This window comes from Anas platyrhynchos, chromosome 7, assembly GCF_047663525.1.
Source record: "Anas platyrhynchos isolate ZD024472 breed Pekin duck chromosome 7, IASCAAS_PekinDuck_T2T, whole genome shotgun sequence".
Taxonomy (NCBI): domain Eukaryota; kingdom Metazoa; phylum Chordata; class Aves; order Anseriformes; family Anatidae; genus Anas; species Anas platyrhynchos.
In genome coordinates this window covers 18,659,437-18,681,191 of record NC_092593.1, presented here as the reverse complement: position 1 = coordinate 18,681,191, position 21,755 = coordinate 18,659,437, and the positions used below count along the sequence as shown (strand labels likewise).

General features: G+C 36.2%; 1 protein-coding gene across 3 annotated transcripts in view; it reads left to right on the top strand.

Moving 5' to 3' along the window:
- FIGN (fidgetin, microtubule severing factor) overlaps positions 1–21,755 on the top strand; it is a 103,672-nt gene that overhangs the window by 35,241 nt on the left and 46,676 nt on the right. The window contains exon 1 of one of the 3 annotated variants that reach the window (XM_021277179.4): positions 5,973–6,101. The exons of the other annotated variants lie outside the window; for them this stretch is intronic. The gene's annotated coding sequence lies outside the window, so the exon portion shown is untranslated. Of the gene's footprint in view, positions 1–5,972; positions 6,102–21,755 lie in introns of those variants that run through there. 3 annotated transcript variants of the gene reach the window in all.

The window sequence follows — 21,755 nt, the reverse complement described above, 5'->3', positions numbered from 1 at the left end:
TTTTTTTAACACATACAAAAATACTAAAGCAGATCAAGTGGTTATTTTGACAAACAGCTTGAAACATTCTTGCCTAAATTCCACAAATAAAAACCCCAACTAAATAATCACCCTGAGCAGATTTTCACAGGGGCCTTCGTCAACCTTTATAAAGGATAATTAGACTGGTGTTTTAATGTGGGGCAAAGGAAATCATAAAAGAGATACTATTCCTATTTTGAGAAGGTAGTAGAGTAATTGGTAAGGGATTTTTATTGCTGTTTTATTATACAGTTTTTTTTTTTCCCACTTTTTTTTTTTTTTTTTCCCAGGCATTAAGCCTTGTGTTTAATGGCATGAATCTGGGCAGAGTGAGTAAGAAACCATGTTCAGTGAGATTCCCAGGTGTATAAAAGAAACATTTTTGAAGTTGTGGATGTTTGTGTGTTTCAGCTCTGCAGTGTCTGCTGTCACCTCTTCCCTCACTAACTCTCTTTCCCTGTGCTTTGTCTGTTAAATGAAGAACATCTATTTAAATGTCTCATCATGTTACCAGTTACTACATTAAGGTGAGGGCCAATAAGCATTGCCTGAGGTAGGTCCATTGCTAGCGGATGCCATGAGTGGCTCTGAAGTGAAATACTGGGTTACAGAGCTTTTCTGATGTACCCAGGATCAGAATCACGTCACACCATCCATCACATGGCTAAGTTGTCTACACAAAGGACGTTGTACCATATTGTCTACATAAGTGTTCTGGAGTAGGAATAAAAGTATGCTTGGCGTTTCATCCTTTCTTCTTTTTTTATAAATCTGTAAGGGCAAAAACATTTTTTTTTTTTTAATTTTTCTATGTTTTCTGTTTCTATTCAGTAATATTCCAGAATTAAAACTGTGATGCTGCAAACATCTTGCAGTCCTGAACTTCCTTCCTTGTGTTGCTGTAGTGCTGGTGATCTGTACTGTGCCATCATTTCATGAGAGCTAACAACCGGGTTGCAGCAGCAAGGGCAAGCATCACTATAGTTAGCACAGAGCTGACAATATTAAAAAAAAAAAAAGTAAATAAACATTTATTACATTTTTCTGCTTTGATTTGGCTGTTGTTTTTTTTTTTTTTTTTTCAAATATATATATTTTTTTAATTGATTGCTTTCAGTTGGTTTTGTTTTCTTGGCTTTCTGGCCAACACCTTTTGGAAAAAGAGATGGAGAAGGGACTTAACCCTACTAGATTCAGCAACTGTCCTGGTAATAACATAAACCCTTGGCCTGTTAGGTAATAACTGTGTGAACAGTAAATAAGCAAGTAAGGGATTAACTCTGTTGGACATTTATTCCCTTATCATCTTTGCCAATGGATATTAAAAAATAAAAAATAAAATAAAATTGCAGTTTTTCATTTAATTTTGCTTGCACCTTTTTCAGGTCAACTGTGAATAGTTTAAAATGCTTAGATTAAAAAAAAAAAATTAAAAAAAAAATGAAAACAGTAATTCCATGCAAAATATAGGGGTGAATTCAGTTTTGTCTTGTTTTCTTTCAGGATTTGTTTCACAGAATTTCACCTAACATGCTATCCAAACCAGCAAGCTTCACTTAGTTTCAGCCCCAAATTACATCATTCGACCCCAGTAGAAGTTTCCTCCATTTCAACAAATCGAGCCCAAGTTTGTGTGACAGTGGATAGATGAGGTGAGCTGATGAGGGTCTGGGAGGCATTGCAATCAGAGTGGCAGGTGAGGCAGCTCTCAGTGAATGGATTTGAAGGACTAAATGTGAGGGTTTAGAAAAGGAGGAATTGCCACGATGGATTACAGCCAGAGTCCATCATGAAAATATCTCAAGTTTGTCAGTAGCTATCAGAAAACATGTTAGAGAAAGGTATATGAAAATTGTACTAACAATTGAAAACAAGCAGAGTGAGAGGAATTGTGGCAATTAAGTCTAGATCTGTTCTACAAAATCTGTGCTTCCTAAAGTTTTCTTTCAGTAACCTTAACCCAAGGCAGTTTTTCTTGGTATAATTGAATTACATATACATCACCAGACTCATATGAGTTTTCTTTTTTTTTTTTTTATTTTTATTTTGAGCTGTGGATTTGTGCAGTTAGACAATGTGTTCCCTGTTAAATATGAGTTATCAACCAGTAGATACAAGATGATAAATTAGATAGATAGATTAAGATGAACAGCATGGTCAACTTCTATTGTAATCAAACAGCCTAATTGAATTTGGGACATCTATTTTGGGTTAGATATAATGGTAGGATAAAATTTTACAGAACACTTAACTTCCTTGGACTCAAATTTACTTGCTATATGGATGTGCTTACAAGGACCAAGTAGCTGCAGAGGACTCATTTATATGTTACAAATATACATGATTCATTTCAATTGATCCTTTCAGTTTTTAAAATTGTATTTGTCCTCTTGCTGCACTGTTTTTGCCAGTGTAAAGATCATAGGTTTTATTTGATTATATTTTGGTAATCTGTTAAATGAGACTGGGTCACCTTGCACCATGCAACATTTCACTTCACTGCTAAAACTTAATGCCATCTTTTTATCTTTCACTGACTAGATGTCAGAGGACACAATGTTAATAAAAGACAGGCATCTCTAATATTTCATGAATGGCCTTTAAAAAAAAATCAAAAAAACAAAACTAGGAATTAAAAACTGACACTACGTTAGTGAATTTAGTCACCTTTCTCATATGTTGAATGGTTTTCCATTTATGTATCTCATCTATTACAAGACCTATTCTCTGTCAGCCAAAGCTATTAAAAAGCACAGGTGGCTTCCTCAGATTGAATATATTGTTTCTCTCTCAGGGTTGGGTGGGGGCATGGTTGGAAAGATCTCCATGAAAAAGTGGTCTAGAACTGAAGATAATACTGAAACCAGGGCTGGTAGGTTTCAGTGGATTAGATATGACAATAAAAAATTGGGAAGCCTGTGATTTTTTGGTTTTATTATTATTATTTATTTGTTTGTTTATCTCACTTTCCCCACCTTAAAATTAGTCCTTATTTTCCAGTGAAGTTTGGTAGGTTAAATCAAGAACATATAAAATATTCGGGAAAAGTGCATGCTATTAGAAAATTATGATGTATTTGCCTGCATTTTTATATACTGCATGTATTGAATATACTGTACCAAAAGTATGTGGTGATGGTGGATATACAGATGTGGATAGCTATGTGTACATAAATATATTTTTTTTATGTTATGTTACAAATTTATTTGGAGATTTCAGAATGTTGTGTCAGATACAGCTTTTTTTGCAGCAATTTACCCACATGCTTATTTTTATATATGGAAGTATATATATATTATATACATTAAATATATATTACATATTAAACATATAATTATATTATATAATTAATTAATGTATTAAGATATAATTAATATATAATTTAATGGGTATTAAATATATATTTATATTATATTAATATATATTATATATTTTGTATATATATGTATATATATTTATATATATATATATACAAAATGCTTACTGCTAAAACACATGAGGATGATGTATTCTTTGTATTCTCTGATACTTTAGGCTAGAACTCTAGTTAAACTTCTGATAAAAAATCAATGTCTAATCCTTTATTGGACTAATTGTACCATTAAATTAATACATCAGTGAGAGAGAGATGGCTGAAGAGAATCAGTGAGAGAGAAGTCCAAATAATTCAGACTATTAATCCAGTAATCATGAATACATAGGATTCATTCATGTTTCAACTCTGAATCTTCATATCTAAAACTGGATTAAGGTACTAGTGAAATCTGGTATCTTATTCATATGTAGTCGATTTGGAAAACAAGAATGGAAGAGACCTCTAAGTTCATCAGTCCAGTCATCTGCTATTGTAGATACCATGTCATAAAATCTCATTACTGTTTGTTGAATTCCATACATTTATGGACCTCCATGCTTAGTGTTAATTATGTCCACAAAACTGATATTATATTTGGCAAAATTCAATGTTAATAAGTTCACCTATACTAGCACAGTAGAACTACTTACCTGCCGTACTGGCCAGATAAACAGTTTGGTAGAATTAATTCATTCATAGTTTTTAGAATAAGTGGGTGCAGGATTGTCATCAGTCTCTTCTCTCACTGCAGTTCTAGTATCCTCTAGTATCCAGAGCAATTTCATATATGCCCTTAGTGTTGGTATCCACCACTGGAATTAGTTGTTTTTAAAAGATTCTTTGATTTCTTTATAAAGTGTTGGCTGAGAGATAGGTGGCTTTCCAGACAGATTTTGCGAACTATTGGTGTCCTTAACCAGGACCAAATGACACTGTAAAATTCCATCAGCCCTTTAGACTTAATCACTGTCTTTTGTTTGTTTTGGTTATTAATGTAGGTTCTTTTTAATTCAGATATGCAAATATAAGAATCTATCACTGTATGACAGTATGTAGATTGTAGCAGTCCCAAGAGGACCTTGGGTCCATAAAAAAAGTGGCTTTATTATGTAATGTTGCATAAATGCTGTATTTTCATCTGTGACAGATATAATCTTGAACCTGTATTTTTCGTGTTACTTAACTGTTTCAGAACATCATGTGTGAGAGAACGCATCAAAATGGAAATTGCTTCTACAGAGGCAGCAATAAATATTGGTTGGGTATATTGCATTGTTGGGCTCCATGTGTTTTAGGATGTTCTCAATTCTCTTGCCCTAATCAACACTGTAAATACATGCTGCATTTCCTGGTGATCCATTTGTTGGATTAACAATTTGGACCTTGCAGTCTCTACCATGCGATTTGATTCTTTACTGTATATAGTCATAGTTATTTAAGAGCATCCCCTAACAAAATTACTCTAAAACCTCCTATCTTTTCTAGCTCTTCAAAGAAAGGCAAATGATGCAAAGTCTGTGCATTATATGTGAGGTTAACTAGTAACTGTTTGAAGTTTGACTCATTAAAAAGCTGAGAAAAATCTTTACTTTCATGCAAAAGTCTCTATTTCTGGTGACACAGAAATTTGTCAGGTTCTCATCTAATTATTGGGAGAGGTACTGTTTTGTTTTGCTTTGTTTTTGTTGTTGTTGTTTTTTTCTTAAAAAAAGGTACTTATCATATAATCTACAGCAGGGATTAAATTAGTTGATACTGCCCTATTGGAATACATCAATATTTGCAGTGATATATGTTAAAAATGAAAAGAAAAAAAAAAAGAATAAAGGGCAAATATTTGTGTTTGATTCTGACAATTTTGAGTAGGAGGTTTGAGACAAAGTTGTGGGCATATTGCTTCCATTGTATATGCCCTTAAAGGATTTTGCTTAAGTCATTCTCTTTTAAAGTCTTTATAAACATGTAGTTCATGTCCCATTTTTTATCTACTCTCTGCTTTATGCTGTTGAGTTAAAATAGAATCAATCACAGTTCCCCACCTTGTCTTTCAAGTGAGCATAGTACTGTGATGGCCATGTACCCTATTTAGTTTTCGGGTCCTTTATTGTGTCAGTGATACCACTGTGTTTCCTGTGGAGCCTGAGTACTCTTATGAATGACTTTCCAGCACTAGACGTAGTATATACCAATTTTCTATTGTATACTTTCCTCTGTGGATCAATATGGATTTTAATTAACATCCTAACAAAATTATAGTTATGCTCAAAGGTCTCTCTCCCCTTGTGTCTTGCCAGGAACTTGGTCTTCAGCAAGTTCCTATCATACTAGACATTGTCAAGAACAGACATAATTGAAATCCCTTTTCATTTATCCTGAGGCAAAGACACTTTCCTTTTCTTTCTTTCCTCTTCAGTAGATATGCACATAAGTTTGCTAACTGGGGGGATGGAGCTGCAAGCCTACTGTAAACATCAAAGGTGACTTGATACAGAGATTCTTGGAAGAAGTTTCCACCATACTTGGAGTGTCATGACACTGTTTCATTCAACTGCTTTTCCACATTGCATTACATTAATAACCTCCTTTCAGGTTTCTTGGCAGATGAGGAGAAAGGGAGGCCTTCAGTAGAAAGTTGGATGATGATTTTGAATGAATGAAAATGAAGATGAACTTCTAGCCTTAAAGCTAATATGAGGTAGTCAGAACACGAAGAGCCGTGAAGTAGGTCAGTACTTTTGTCTTCTTTTTTTACATCAGTTTTTCTACAGAACTGCATTTACAAATGTTTAGCTTATATTCACACATAGCACTGATATTTCTGTGTCTCCTTGACTGTACACTATCCTAGATTGTTTTCTGTTGTTTTATCCCTTCTGTCATGTAGCTTTTGAAATCTCTTGTGCTAATAAGCATCTGATAGATCTCACCAGGAGTCTTGGCTTCATCTTTAGTCTTCCTTCATTCTAACAATGCTGCCTACAGTACATACTGTTCACCGGGTAGATCTCACATATTGCTGTTCAGCTGCCAGGCTCTTCAGCCTGTGTTTCATTTCTGAATTAATGTAGATTATGATTTTAGAAGTGTTCTTGCCCTGACAGAAGACAAGTCTAATGCTACATCCTTGACCATGGTTGAGGAGTGCACAGCAGTCCAGGGAATGACTGGATCACTGACCACTTAGGATGCTTTGTAAAAAATACACTTTATCTGACAGGGTCTTCTTGAAGTGGAAGAGCTTTATCGTGCTCCGTCTGGTTCTTTTGTGTGGGATTTAGAAACATGGCCATTTAGTTCACAATACTATCTTTTTTTTCAAGGCTCTGTAACATTAATGCTAAAAAAGCGTTCAATGCAATTTTGAATTATATACAACTGGCCTAATAGTGAGTTTTATTATTTAGATCCAGTTAGACTTTGAGATGTTTGGCAGTGCTGCTTAAACTTAAAAAGTTGAATCCAATATTAATCAAAGCCAGAAAGCCCATTTGCTCTGACCGGATTGTTTTGATGTTCAGTTGTCTAAATATTGCAGTATTGTTACTTACTTGAGGCTCCTTTAGGCAAAAAGGTAAATTTGACGCCTCTTACCTTCTTCCTTTCTGAAATTTAAATAGTGTGCCCTATTCTTCCTATGTTATAGTATTCAGAAATCCCAGGATGATCGCTTGTAACCTTTAGAGCTTGCAACTCATGTTTCTTACTGTGAACACACAGATAACACTATATGCAAAGGCAATGGGAAGTAACCCCAAATGTTATTAATATCCTATATACATTATCTATTAATTTCTCTCTGTGTATGTTCTCTGGTAGCACAGTAAAAATTACCACCACTTGCCCTCACTGATTATTGCCCTCACAGATTAAAGAAAATAGTGATACTGCTGTGTTTTAACATGGATTGGAATCTAACTAGGTACTTCTTTCAGTATGTACATTATTATTTTCCATTAAATCCATTAGACTTGAGGATAAAACATTTAGATCACTCCTTTACTTAGAATAACTTATACTTTCACTTATCCCTTATCAGATATTACTGTCAGTTGTGCCATATCTTGTACAAAAACTGCATATACGCCATCACCAGCCCAGCTTAGATGTCATTCTATTAGGAGTCGCTGCCTCAGCAAAATGAGAATATTAATCTAAAAGAAGTGTATTTTTTTTCCAGGCAGTGTAAACAAATCTATCCTACTTAGAACTGCAATGTCAATATTTTGTACTGCTTGTGTTGACTTACTCATTGTGTTTTTTGGCCCACGGGACAACTCTGAAGATTCCGTTTTTGGCTTTTCATTTTAGGCCAGTTCAGGGTATTTCTGGTCCTTATCTTAGATTATTTTTTTCAGCCCCTGAATAATTTTTATATGTATTTAACTATGTTCTGAAATACCTTATACATTCCTGTATATTTAAACAAAGTCCCATGCTTCACTGAAAATTCACAGGGAATGGGTACTCCAGCAAGTGTGTTTCATTTTCGACAAAAGCATTGGCAATTATGTTTGTCCAGTGTTCTAGAGGGTGTTTGGAACTGCTGAAGCTTTTCTGGCTTTGACATCAGTTTGCAGATCTTCCATTGATTACTGAAAAAGAAAAGCCTCGCAATCTGGGAAGATAGGAGAAGTTAGCTGAGCATTTTTAGCAAAGGACACAGATATCTTATGACCTGTCTCAGTCAATGCTTGATTCCTTTCAATACCAAAATGTTTTAAAGAATTGTTCAATAGTTAATTTTTGCTTTACTAGCGCTTAGGATATTTGCCAGTTTAAATTATACTGTTGTAAGAGCATTATGCCAATACTATTGTTACACACCTGTGGAAAATATAAAAGGTTTCTGATGCAATTATTAACAAAGAGAATGAAACATTGATTGACTTGCATTTACATTAGAAACATTTTGCTTAGGTGTACATCAGCAGCTGGTTTAGACATAAATTCTTTACATATGTTCCTCATTCCATAGCTCATTCCAAAGTATCATTATACTGTTTGTCTGGTAGAGCTGGTCAATGATAGCCTCATTGTGAAACCAGCTTTTTGAGTTAACTTCTTACCTAGATTTGTTGTTTCCACTCTCTAGGATGTACAAGTTTGCATAGCTTTAGCCTTAGAAAATCCTATGTCTTGGTCAGTATTTTTCTAGCTGTGCTCTCTTCCATTTTGTCCCACTCCAGTTCAAAATGCTGTTATACAAGTAAAAATGATTGTATCTTTCATGTTATCAAAGTTGACTTTGAAGAAAGAGCAGAAAAAAATATTCTCTCACAGAGGGTATTCACTGCTCCTGTCAATAGTTCTCCTGTGCTAATGGCACATCTGTCATTTCTTTGTCCCTACCATACATGTTCTGTGGGCACTTGCTGATGGGCTGCAAAATGATGTAATTATTGCCTTGTTTTCCTGTATGCTAACCTGTGTTTTTCCACATAGTGGTAACTAAAGCATGTACAACTCCAATAATTGTTTTTGTTAGATTACAGCTTGAAATCTGTAAACTGTTCTGGCCAGTGCTTCTTGTAATATTTCTAGCAATATTTTTAAATCTTTCTAATGTTAGAAGGCTATTGGCTTCTGTAATTTTCCATCAGGCAAATCGTGCCCTCAGTAGGGCACTAAAATGCATGGTTGCCTGTTTCAATCTAGGATCACTTGTAAATCCACTTCTTTCTGGTCTCAGTTTAAACAGGTATGCCACTAGTGTTCCTTTATCAAACAATTGTAGGGAACAGAATTCTTCAAATTCTAGAACAATTTTATAGATATGTTCAACTGAATTTATTGAGATCTGATATATGAATCCTGTGTTTCAGACTTAGTGGTTATATGAAGCACTTGGCTACCTTTGTCTTTTTCTGACGCCTTCTGCAGATGTAGAATTTCACTCTGCAATTCACAATTTTGGGAAGTAAAAGTTAGTTGAGCATTGTATTTGCTCTGTTTATTCTTGAGGGGTGTTTTACATAGCTTCCTCTAACTGCTGCATGACAAAGTGTGCAGTGAGACTTTGTGATTTGACATGTGCATGAGTTCTCCACCTTAATCTGTATCTTCCTCCAAAATGAAAGATCATCAGCACCACTGCAGATAACCCATTTGAAGGGACAGATAGAACACACAAGGAAGGACAGCACAAAGGTGAATGCTGTGGTCTTCCCATTTATCTGTAGTCTTAGCACTTCTTAGACCTGTTATTGTCTCAATAGTCCAGTGACAATCTTGGCATTGGCAGGAAAGTTTCCATTAGTTTCTGTCTTTTCCTAATGGTAGCTTTTCACAGTAGCAGCAGAATTTATTTTGCTGGCTTAGCTTCACCCGAAGGCCTTGGCTTTAATTAGATCACCCAGCTGTCACTGATTCTGTAGACCTTAAACCGGAATTATCTAGCAAAATGTGGACATGAAGGATGTCTGATGCTAGGTCCAAGCATGTTGAACATCTTTCAGTACAATCCTGTTGTAATTTGGTGTATTCCCAACACCAGTGCTTGTGTAGATAGATACAAGATTAGATAGATAAAAGATACCTCTTCAGCTGATCTTAAAAGTGTTAAAGTGGCTGCTGATAGTGAGGTTGATACTTCATTAGTCAAAATCCCACAGTTTACGAAAAAAAAATCTGTAAAATTTGAGATGTTAAGTTAGCAGTTACAATACTAAGGAGTCCTTCTTGTATATATGTTTTTAATCATTTCATTAGGATTTGCTAAATCGTAATGTGTATGTGCTAGATTTAATAGAAAGTACTTCGAAGATTTGGGTTTTAGCAGGTTTTTCTCAAAAGGTCTCCCCTCTGCCCTAATCACTGTTCTTCTGACACCCATTTTCACTGCCAGCCTGAAGCGAATTGGAAGGCTTTGCCTGGTGCACAAGTGGCCAGGGTTCTCCTGGCCCAGCAAGAAAAGTGGTTTGGAACAGGACATTCATCACTAATAAACAACAGGAAAAAGGGTTATATATCAAGGTTGCCCATGTGAGTCAGTCCTCTGAATCTATTTCACTGCAAAAATAAGATGCACAGATTTTTATTTTTTTTTTTGTCTCACAACTATGGCCTGAGAATTATTATTATTATTATTATTATTATTATTATTATTATTATTATTATTAAATACATCAGTGAATAGGAAAACAAGTATAGGGGTTTCCCAAAGAAGATACTAATAAAATTACAGAAATTAGAAAATTATATGTCACAGTCTTTACTTACAGAAAGACAGAAACATATGCTCACAACAGCAAAGGTGTATGCAAGTATTTGTAGCAATTGTACCTTCTGGAAATTAAGAGAGGAGACTGTCTAGGCAGCTCTCTGATGTAGTTCTTAGAACTCTCGAATAGTAGAATAAAGTTTTCATTTCTTAGGTTAGTAAAATGATAGAAAGAAAACTTAAAAAACCCACAGATCTGTGATGATCCTGATAATTAGCATTTATACAATCAAGTGCAAAGGCAGCCAGTTCTAAAATGACCTCCACTAAGGCAGCCTCCTTACAGGATTAATTTTAATTCTTGAATTTTCCTCTTTTGTACTGACTCCTTCTAATGGCTACAGAAATTGGAAACATTTTTGTTGTTCTATAGCCAGGCATTTTCTCCTTTCTAGAAGAAGTAGAAATGTTAACTGAACGTTTACCCAGACGTTTACCAAAATGAAGTTATTAATATGATTGTTTTGGGGACAGTGAGAATGAGGGAGAAGACAGAAACAATCCTGCTCATGAAATATATTAAACTTAAGGCTGTGATATGTATTATGTATGAAAATACATGTTCATATACTTGTGTAGTTCCTACTGAGCACAATCCTTCCCTCTCAAACCTGTAATTTTTAGGTGCCTTTCTCTGGTGCCCTTTTCTAGACACTCAGGAGTTGGCCTAGCTTTTTTATACAGCTATTTAAGAAAAAAATATTTAGCCTGTGTTTAAAGAAAAAAAAAAAGCCATATAGACTGTGGAGAAGATGCATTTGATATTAAATGCTAGAGAAGTAGAGTTTAAACTTTCTTAGTGCATAGTAGAATTAAAGCACATTAGTTGGAAATTTTTCAGAGCATGGTTTAAAAAAGCAACTTTTTTTTTTTTTTTCATTGCAACAAAGTCCAGTTTCCTCTTGTAGATCAAGTTGTAGTCATCTGGGAAGTTCCTGCCCTCAACCATTAGTTATTTTTCTCAACTGGAATTTGAAGTAATGTGCTACAGCTGTAGTAAAGGCAATTTTAATGTGAGGTGCTTTGACTTGTTCTGAAGTAGACCCAAATTGCTCCTATCCCTGCTGGGAAGGGTTGTCTCCAGCGAATGGGGTAGATACTGGGTCTTGAATGTGGTGAAGTTTTGAAACAGTTGGATCTGCAGCTCTGTTTGTGTCCCTAGCTTTAGAAGAACTCACTTAGAAATGATGAATTCCCATCGTGTTCTCGTGGTGATAAAAAATCCGTGGCCTTACTAAAGGTCTTCATGATAACTGATGCAATGTTATCGTAAATAACAAATTGGGATTATGTGATTATGCTATTAGTGGTTCACCTCACTGTTAATATGTGTAATATATAAACAGGGATTATATGTCTTCAGGTGGGTTCTACTCTTCTTTGTTGTTGCATCTTATCTAACATGCAAGAATAAATTTTATTCCTTTAGTGGTGACTTTCATCTATATTTTTTGTTCATAATTGTTTCACCAGAATAGACAAAACTAACAGCAGTAGCTTATTGTGCCTTTATGTACGTGTGTGTATTTATGTATATACATGTAAGCATACATATGATCACACCTCTGTGGGCCAAAGCATCAAAAGTATAACTAAAAATCCATACACTAGGGCATCCATGAAACCTGTAAATTATAAGTCATTAAAGATTTAAAAAAATGTAATAATCTTTTCTATTGCTAGAAATAAAACCTTCAGTATCACTAGTCCTTCCCCCTCCACAAGAATTTAGTGCTTAATGTTTTGGTTTTTTTTTTTTCTTTCTTTAAAATTGAAGAATTTTATTAGTTGCTAAAGCTATTCAGTAAGAGGGTATTTCAAAAAGAAACGTAAATTGTAAAATTCAGCTGGGACACTTACTGAACTGTTGGTATTGTTTTGTCAAAAACTGATTTAAAATGAACTAGAAAATTGCCGAACCATCAAAGTATGGGATGTGGGAAAGTTAATATATTAAAAAAACACTATCATGAGAAGAAAAAGTGCTATTTTAAAAATGATATTTTAAGAAATTCACTTATAGAGAGAATAGGGCAAAATCATAATCCTTTATGAGCCCAATAAAGACTGCCTGGCTACTGCTGCTTGATACAATACCTTTCTTATTGAAGTCATGGAAAAAAATCTACTATGGAGGGCTTTTTTGTGCTATATAGGTTTAGTTGGCTTTTTAACTTAAAGTGGAAGAATAATGATACCATGATAAGCGTTCTTTGGATTGGTGAGGCTGGTGCACAATGCCCTGGACCAGCACGTGTGCATAGCAGTGTGTGTACAGGCAGCCAGGATGCCGGGGTTTGACAGGCAGTGGCTTGGCTTCGTAGAGGGCTTAGAGTAGTGGCTGTTTTCAAAACAGAAATACGCTTTTATCTCATCACCAAGACTTGGGGGTGTTATTTTTGCTTTGGGTGTGCAAGTAGCTGAATAAGAAGCAAATCCATTTATTTTTTGTGGCTTCTCGTGAGTGGCCCACTGTGTGGGATGTTTGTGTGGTATTTTGGAGGATGAAAAAACAAGACGTCGTTTTACTTTAGGTCACTTGTTAATGTTTGTTTAAATAGTTAACTCGGGCATGCAGGGTACAGACAAAGATGAGACTGATTAATATTTGCACTTTGCTTTGTATTTGTGTAGCTGGTGTTATTCTGAAAACTACCTGGTGGTAATAAGGCAAGGTAAAATATTTGCATTTCCTAGTCTTCTTCCTGCACGACCCCTTTCTCTTCAGTCTGTTCTTACATGTCCTTATTCATGGTGTGGAAGTCACTGCAAGGGTGTGAACTGTTTAGTCCCTGATTACATTCTGAGCTGTAACAAGATTTTTTGTGGTGTGTATGTCAGAAATATGGATTTTCATGAAAATTCAAATCCAAGAGACTACTGCTCGTTTTCTTTAAGAATGCCTGTCCTTAAAGGAACACCGAGTAGAAAATACTTCCACCTGAAATTGGAATCCAAAATGATTTCAAGCACCACCTAAGATTACTTCATATGAAGAAAAAAGATGCTTTTTGAAGTTGTTTGTTATTTGACAATATTTTATAGAAAATTCACATCCTGTCCATGCTAGTAACAAAATTCCCTCAGACTTCAGTGGACTCAGAGTTTAACTCCTGTTAGACAACTGCCGTCAGCCACGTTTTGCCATGGTGTCTCTGGCATTCTGTGTCCCCTGAGGGAGTTTGTGTGCAAGTCCTGTGCTTCAGAGAAAGGTGCTTGCTGGAGACAGTGGCACTGAGTCTGAGCAGGCCTTAGAGCTGGAAGGAGTAGAAAGACCAGAAAACGTTTGGTAGTGTCATCTGTACATTTACAATAGTGAAAGAGGATCTCTCTTAAGCTATTTTAAAATTAAATTGTTGCATTTCAGAACATACTGCTTAACTTTTCAATTGAATTTTTGCCTATCCAGTCATCTACAGCCAGTGTTAAATACCTTGAAAAGTCTTGCTGTCTGTGTTCATTTATAACACAGCGTCCATAGGTAGAAATAGGTGCTGTTCCTAAAGCACAGCCTGTCCCACCACCATCAAAGCCTTCAGTTCTTTATAGAAAGCCTCTTTGCTGCAAGTGCACTTTTTAAAGCACGCTACCTATGAGCCATTTAAGAAACAGGTTCGGATGTATTTCATTCCCTGGGAGCCTGTGTCTACCTTTCAGCCATTTCTGCACCCTGACTCTTCTCCAAACCACTTGGGGAAGGATGCTTGAAACCAGTTGTCTCTTTGCACGTCATGCCACTGTTTCCTCCCTCCTGCTTCATTCCTCCATGCCCAAGTGCCTTGCAAGAGCAGCAGAAGGCTCTCAAGTCCAGCTCTTTTGGCTGTCTGCTGCTTTAGCAGCCGAGACCAGATCTCTCCTCTGGCACAGACAAAGCAGGCTTAATGCTGCTCATCAAAATATGTTCACTGCAGTAAGCATAGGGAAAACAAGCCAATGGGAATGCAATATGAATAACTTGAAAAACTGCAATTATGATTAACACTTCAACTACTATTTACTTTAACATTTGACCAAGATAATGCTGCTAATTTCTTTTAGCTCAATGTGAAATTTAGAGTCTGATTGTTCTAATTGGCAGAAAAGGGAAAGCTGCCAAAAATACACACTGATTTACCTCCCTCTCAATTCTGTTGATGTCGCTGAAGTTGCACAGGATACTAACTATTAAAGAAAGTTACTTTGGGGCTTTGGCTTCCTTCTGCAAACATCCGTCTTTGATCTAAAAGCTCAGAATTTAAGACCCACCAAGTTAATGCTGCAAAGCAGACAAGATGAAAAAAATCCATTATCTCATCTTTCGCAGCTCTGCAGCATCCTGCTACTTTGGGGCATTGGCCTAATTGATCTTTACAAATGTAAAATTACAGATGAGCCAACCACTAGAAAACAGAAGCAACGGTGAACAGAAAAGACATCTGTGGATTTGATATGGGCTATTTACGTATCATAGCTTATAGAAATGACATATGAAGCATTTGGAAATATTTGGGTCTACCACTGAACATCTTCAGGCTCAGACACTTGTGAAGATTATATACTGACGTGAGAGTGGACTGGTATAATCTAAAATCTGTTAGACTACCAGATCTGTCATTAAATCAGTAAAATCTACCTCGTTGTTCCAGAGACTGGTGTGATGCATGGATGGAAGAGTGATGTTTGGGAACCTCTTGCTGCCATGAGGATATTTATCATTGTAATAGAGAACAAAGTGAAGGCCCTCATGAAACATGTAGCAGAGACAGCCTTGGTGTTTTTGTCCCCTAAATCTTTTTCTAGAAAAGGAAATTGAAAGTACTTGCTGCTGGGAAGCAGCAGAACCAAGGGGAACATCTTTTTTTTTTTTTTTTTCCTTTGCCCCTTCCGAAACTATATCAATATCTTTCCCAAGTAATGTATTTGTCTGTATTCTAGTACAGACTGTTTAATCATGTGTATAAGCAGCAAGATTGCAAGATCTAGGAATATATCTAATAACCTTTCAAAAAGTAGCATAGAGTTTGAGCCAGGCGGCTTCTTAATGTCAGTATTTTGTATAGCTAAATCATATGCTCTCATACTGGTTAGTGACACTGGTGACGTTGGCTGGGGCTGTGGGCTGCTGCCTGCAGGCAAAGGGACACACGTAGTTGTTGTCAGGGGGTGTGTGCATCTGCCAATTAAAGCCTAACTGTATTTCTCAAATGCTTATAAAGAAAAAGAACTTTTGGTGTGGAGAAAATCAGGACCTCTTAAAATTGATGAATCTGGAGTTAGCCAGATGCCTGTTGATGATATTTCTGTCACGCTATCAGAAATAATACAGCATCTGCCAGCTAAAGCAATGAAAACATTGGTGATTGTTTATGCCATGTATGTTGCTTAACACATTGCCAGGTTTTGGTACAGCCTCCCTTTGGGACGGTTGACTTGTAGTGCGTTTTTACTTGCATGTGCTTACATACTTTTCGTGTTATTAAATATCACATTTTCAACCTCATTTTTCCCTTTCAGGTTTGTAACTAGTGGCCCATCTGCAAATCTTTATGGCTTATGTATCTGCTAAGGAATGGTAACTATCCATGTACTATTTTAGCACAACAGGCACGTGAGATAATATGGCTTAGTCCTTTTTCATTACAGTCTGTGTTGTCTTGCTTAGTCTCTGGGTGAAGAGGGGACATGTGGACAATGGCACTGGCTTAACTCGTTAAGCCAAGGTAATTTGATTGTGTGTCTGAGTTTTATCAAGAACAATCAGTGCAATAGTTCTGGAGAGAAGATCTGTCAAAGGACAGACATCCCTGATGTATCTTCGGTATTCTCCAAGCTCTCTCCTCCCCTCCGCTATCCTTTTCAACCATACATTTTAGGATTCCTTTATTTGAATAGTAGTGTTTTGGGTAGATCAGAGATCTTATGGGAAATGAAGGAAGAGGGTCAATGTTGCCTCTCCTTTCCTCAGCCTACTTATTCTATGTTAGTCTCCAACTTTCTTTGCCTCCCTGGGGTGTTTTTGTCACCCTATACAGAACCCACTGCCACTGCTAAAACACGTGGCACAGCAGAAAGGTCTCGTTTTATTCGTGTTTATCACTGAGGATTCACACCCTTCAAGACTTTTACTTGAAATCCGGCCTTGGAGATCTGGCCTTCTCAGTTAGGGTGGCAGCAAAAGCTAACAGTTTCCTTGGTTGGAAAGCATCAAATTGGATAAACAGAAAACAGGGGCCTGGAGAGTGGGAAAGCTCTTGATGGTGATTAGTTGTCATCCGGCTTGTCAGAACAAATGAAGAAGAGGAGCACAATGTTTGCACTGTTTGAACAAGCCTCAGAGAGCAAATTAGATGGTAAATGTGATCATAATTTGCCTGCCTTTCTTGAAACTCCCATGGTGCTATTAGTGTTTTTCTTTTTTCAGGTAAAAAAAAAAAAAAAGCTTTAACAAATACCTACTTCTGTGGAAACTGAAGTGCACTGAAGTTGTTTACGGAGATAATATTTAAAGATTTCTGTGGTTTATGTGATAGTGCTTATTGCATTTACATAGTGTAGGCTGGTGCAAAGTGGTGTGTCATGCCGTTGGAAAAGATAATGTATTTCAATACTGCACATGATGTGAAAAAAGATACAGGTGTATATCTATGTAAATATATATTTAGATAGGTATTCACATATAAAATAAACTTGTTCCTGAACTTTATATTGTACTTGGTTGATACTGTTGATAAACCGATTAAGGTATTTTTTGGAAAGATGTCTGGAACTATTTTTGTATTTTCCTGTGATGATGTGCAGAGGCAGGATATGCCAGTTGCTGAACTGCCAACAAACCTCAGGTGACCACAACTGTTTCTAAATAAGTAAATCAGCACTTCTGTGTTTTGTGTGCATAGAAATGTGGAGTATTCTATAGCATTTAGATAATGAGTTTGGTGTGGAGAATGGAGAAATGCTACTTACAGTTTATTTTACACATGAAAGTATTTCACACATAGCAGAAATTGTTAGTGTAAACAAGTATCAATTAAGAGAACAAGTATGAGCATTGTTGGAGAATAAGGTAAAAGCTGTGATTTGAAAGGGTCTCTTGGGCAAAGACAGATGACTGACAGTGAAAAGATTTAAAGTATTTTGATTGCTTTGCAATGAAATCCGAACCTGTGGAAACTAATAAAAAATGACTGAGCTTAATTAGAGACGTATAGGAAGCAAAAAAGCCTGTTTAAAAACCAAGTGCTTGGTCTGTCATATCTCTGATTTGTAGTCATCCAGCTAGACAGAAGAACAGACTGCATTCAAAGTCAGAAATTTCTTCAATATATTACATTTTTTAAAAAAAGCAAAACAGAACAAACACACAAAAACCCAACATCAATAATTGCAGATTCACTATATCACTATGATATAGTGATAGGTAGATAAAGACAGGAGAATGTAAAGAGGAGCATATTTATTTTTATCTCTATAAAATCATCTGTAGTATACCAGGCAGCTCAGAGTGGTCTTGCTGATGCTAACATTTGCTCCCTATCAAACTGCATTTGCCTCTACATCTCTCTTCTTTACCTTTTATCCATTGTGGTAGGGACCCACTGGTAAAATACTCTGCTGAAGGGCCAAGGCCAGCGTGTCAACATTACCTAACGTGAAAAAGAGAAATTATGTCCTAAAGCAGAGAATTCTGTGCAGTTCTTGCATGCTGGCTCTGGTGGGCTGTGTTGCACAGAGCTTTAGAAATTACAGGGGCTCTTGGAGCTTCCTTTAGAAATGAACCTTGTTCCACATCATCTCCAGCAAAGCTCTGTGATGGACATAGATATTCTCTATTGATCTGCTGGGCCTACTTCAGACAGAAACATGTACATTTTTTGTTCCTGTGTATTTTGGATGAGCTTGGAGAAGAGCAGTAGAATAAATGAAAAGTGTTTTGTTTTAGTCAGTCAGAACAGTGCCAGATATTGTACTGTGCAAATACAAGCTGGTAGTATACACTTTGGCTGATGCAGTTTTTAGCAGTATTTTAATATATTGAAGTACCAATGAATCAAATTATGTTTATAATACAGCTGGCAACGTACTAGTGTGTTACATATTAGTAATGCACAGTGACAAGCAATTACATTTCATTTTTCTTTATTGACTATTTGAAGTTTTAAAATATTTATTTGGCAAGTTTGTGTCTCCTTTTTGTTATTTTTAATGATATGGGTACTTAGCAGGCGCATACAGTAATGATTTTTAAACTGTAATAGAAAGCACATAGGATATGAACAGTGATGTGAAATAGATTAATTAGAATCAATGTTATTTCACTGAATACTAATTGAATTATTAATGCTTGGATCAGGGTTTTTCCCCATTTTGTGATTATTCAGCTTGTTGGCTGATGTATGCTTTTCTGTTGATGAAAGCCATTTCTCCATCTTGCTTTGTTGTTTGTTTTTTTCTTTTTTCCTGCCACTCATTAAGGGAATATGTTATCAATACAAAATAGATAGATTGCTCACAGCAGATTTACCTTTTGCAGTGCTGTCTCCGTCTCCACCAGCTGGCCCAATGCACTGGGGTGGCTGGTGGAGGACAGCTGCAGAGAGCCAGCTGCCCAGCACTTGACTGTCCTTTGTTTTGACCTGACTCCAGTGGGCTGCTGGATCATAGGATTTCAGTTGAAGTAGACTACCAGTTCTGCATGGAGCAGAAGAGACAATGTCTTCTGTTTGTGAGTCTGTTTTCAGAAAACCAAGTGTGGTAAATGGTTAGATAGCTGTTTCTACAACTGCAGTGCAGATAGGCATCTTGACCTCCTCCCTCCCTCTAATTAGAAATGTTTTCCAGAAACTCCAAAACCTGTTTAAAACTGAAAAGATTCCCATAATGGTAAATTGTCAACAGGACCTTGGCAAATGAGCAGTAATTTTTGAGACCACTGTGGAACAACCACAATTCATATTATTGAGACCTTTGGGAAAAATGTCTATGGCATGAGCTTCCAATATGCTACACGAGACAAGAGATGTTATAATACATATAGCACATTTAAATAAGGACAACACATTGGTATATTATGGATCTTCAGCAAAACTAATGCTTTTAAATATCATTTGCTTAAATGTTATTTGTAGTGTTACAACTTCAAGCCATTGTAACAGCGGACACAAAACGCTTCATATACATTTCTTCACATATCCTTTCTCTTAGTTATCATTTCTGCCAGATGGGACTCTTAAAATACTATGAACATGTTTAAGGCTCTGCTGATAAGCAAGAAAGGATTAATGAAAGTGCTTTATTTATGTTTTTCTTTTTCATTTTTTTTTTCTTTTCCCTTATTTTCTACCCTCCCTGATCTCCATATCTCTATTCCTTGATCTGAATGACATTTCTGATATGTTGTGTGACAAGATGTTAGTGATATCTAGCCCTTCACCTGTCTAAGTAGTTTGTCAACACTGCAAGACACTGAAAGAGGAAGGAATGTAACTTTTCTTCACATCAGAAGAATTATTCTTACTTTGTTTGGCAACAGCACCGGGAACAGCTTAGTGTGCATATCAGGTGTGGATCGTACAACTTTTTGCTGCTGCTGTAGTGGAATTGGATTAATCAGGCAGTCAGAGGAAGGAACGAAATGACTTGTGTGGGACTTGGCATAATACAGTGTCCATGTCCCAGATCTTTTCCTTCACATAAGCCTCAGCTCCCCACAGCCCTTCCACATAATTTCTCTGTAGATGTTAGCTATTACCGTCATTCTAGACTCTCATCCAAAGTCTCAAAGATATGACCTCTTTACAAATACTTAGCCAAAGAGTTTGAGTTACTACAAAAGATTTACCCCACTGCTTCTCAGTTAGATAAGACTTGTTGTTTAGGCATATCAAGGGTTCAAAATTCTTTTGTTTGAGTCTGATCTACAACATTCCTCAGATTATTTTCTGATAAAGTGAGAGGGAAGAGATTGTTTGGATTTGACTTCTTGACCAGCTCCCGTAAAACTAAAGCTTAACCTCAAACCATTTTCCCTTGAATTCTCTTTTGCTGAAAAATAGGTTAAATGCATAGCAGTAACTTCCTGTATCCATCTAGCTATAGATTCTTCTTCCAACCTTCATCCTAAGATGGGTGGAATTGAGGAAAGGAGACTACAGTCTTGGTGTAAGGGAACTTATTTTTACCTCCTTCAGAGTTGTTTCTCTCAACTTAGAAGCTACTGTTCCCATTCTAATACATATGATATTCTCTTGATTTGAATTTGGTATGTTTAATGGAATTTTAGAAGGGAGAAAAGAGTCCTCGATCTTCTGCATTTGAAGTTAACAACAGACATGAACTATTCCCATAGACATATCTCAAGACATATCTCAAGACATATCTTTATAATATTATTTTTGATCTTTATGCGAAAGAAAAGTTTTCTTTTCATTATCCTTTGCAGATGGGATGATAACTGTTTCAGGCAGTGCTTCCTGTCCTCTTCAATGCCTTGTGTTGAACCTCCACAAAAAGGCAAGCCTTTGAAACTTGTTGGCTTGTTGGTAGAGCAATTCAAAATTAAGGTCTGAGATTGATCAGTAAAGGCTCTCAGACTTGGGACATATTGCAGCAGGTATATCCTTTCATCATAGAGATACTAAAATAGCGTGATTGAACAGTATAGAGCAAAGTAATTCTCAGTGCATTCTTTTGCTAGGTTTTGCAAGAGAAAAGCTTTGAGATCCATCATCATATTTGAATTGCTTGTTTTTCAATCTTTATTGGTCTCCTGCAATTAAAGTCATTTGTGTTTGAAGTATTTTATTAATTGTTCTCTCCTTGTTGGTAATTCTTTTCCGTTTCCTCTGTTGGAAAAATTTATTACTGTTTTTACTCCTTCCCATCCGTATTGGGTTGACAAGGCAGTGGGTAGCTGTGCAAGAGAAGATAGGACCAATTTCTTTACTTGTAGTTTTATCATTTCCAAGCTTGGGGATTGGCTTCATCAGAACTGATTTTATATTCATCTAAAATATTCCTTATGCCACATAGGTTTGTAAAGTTAAGAAAATCATATTTCTTGTTACTAATGGGAGGCTAAATAAATAGGAAGACACATAGGTTTTGGAATAGTTGAATACGTTGAATATGGACAGAAAAAAATAATGGGGAGAGGAGACAAATTCCTCCTAGACTGTTTCTGAG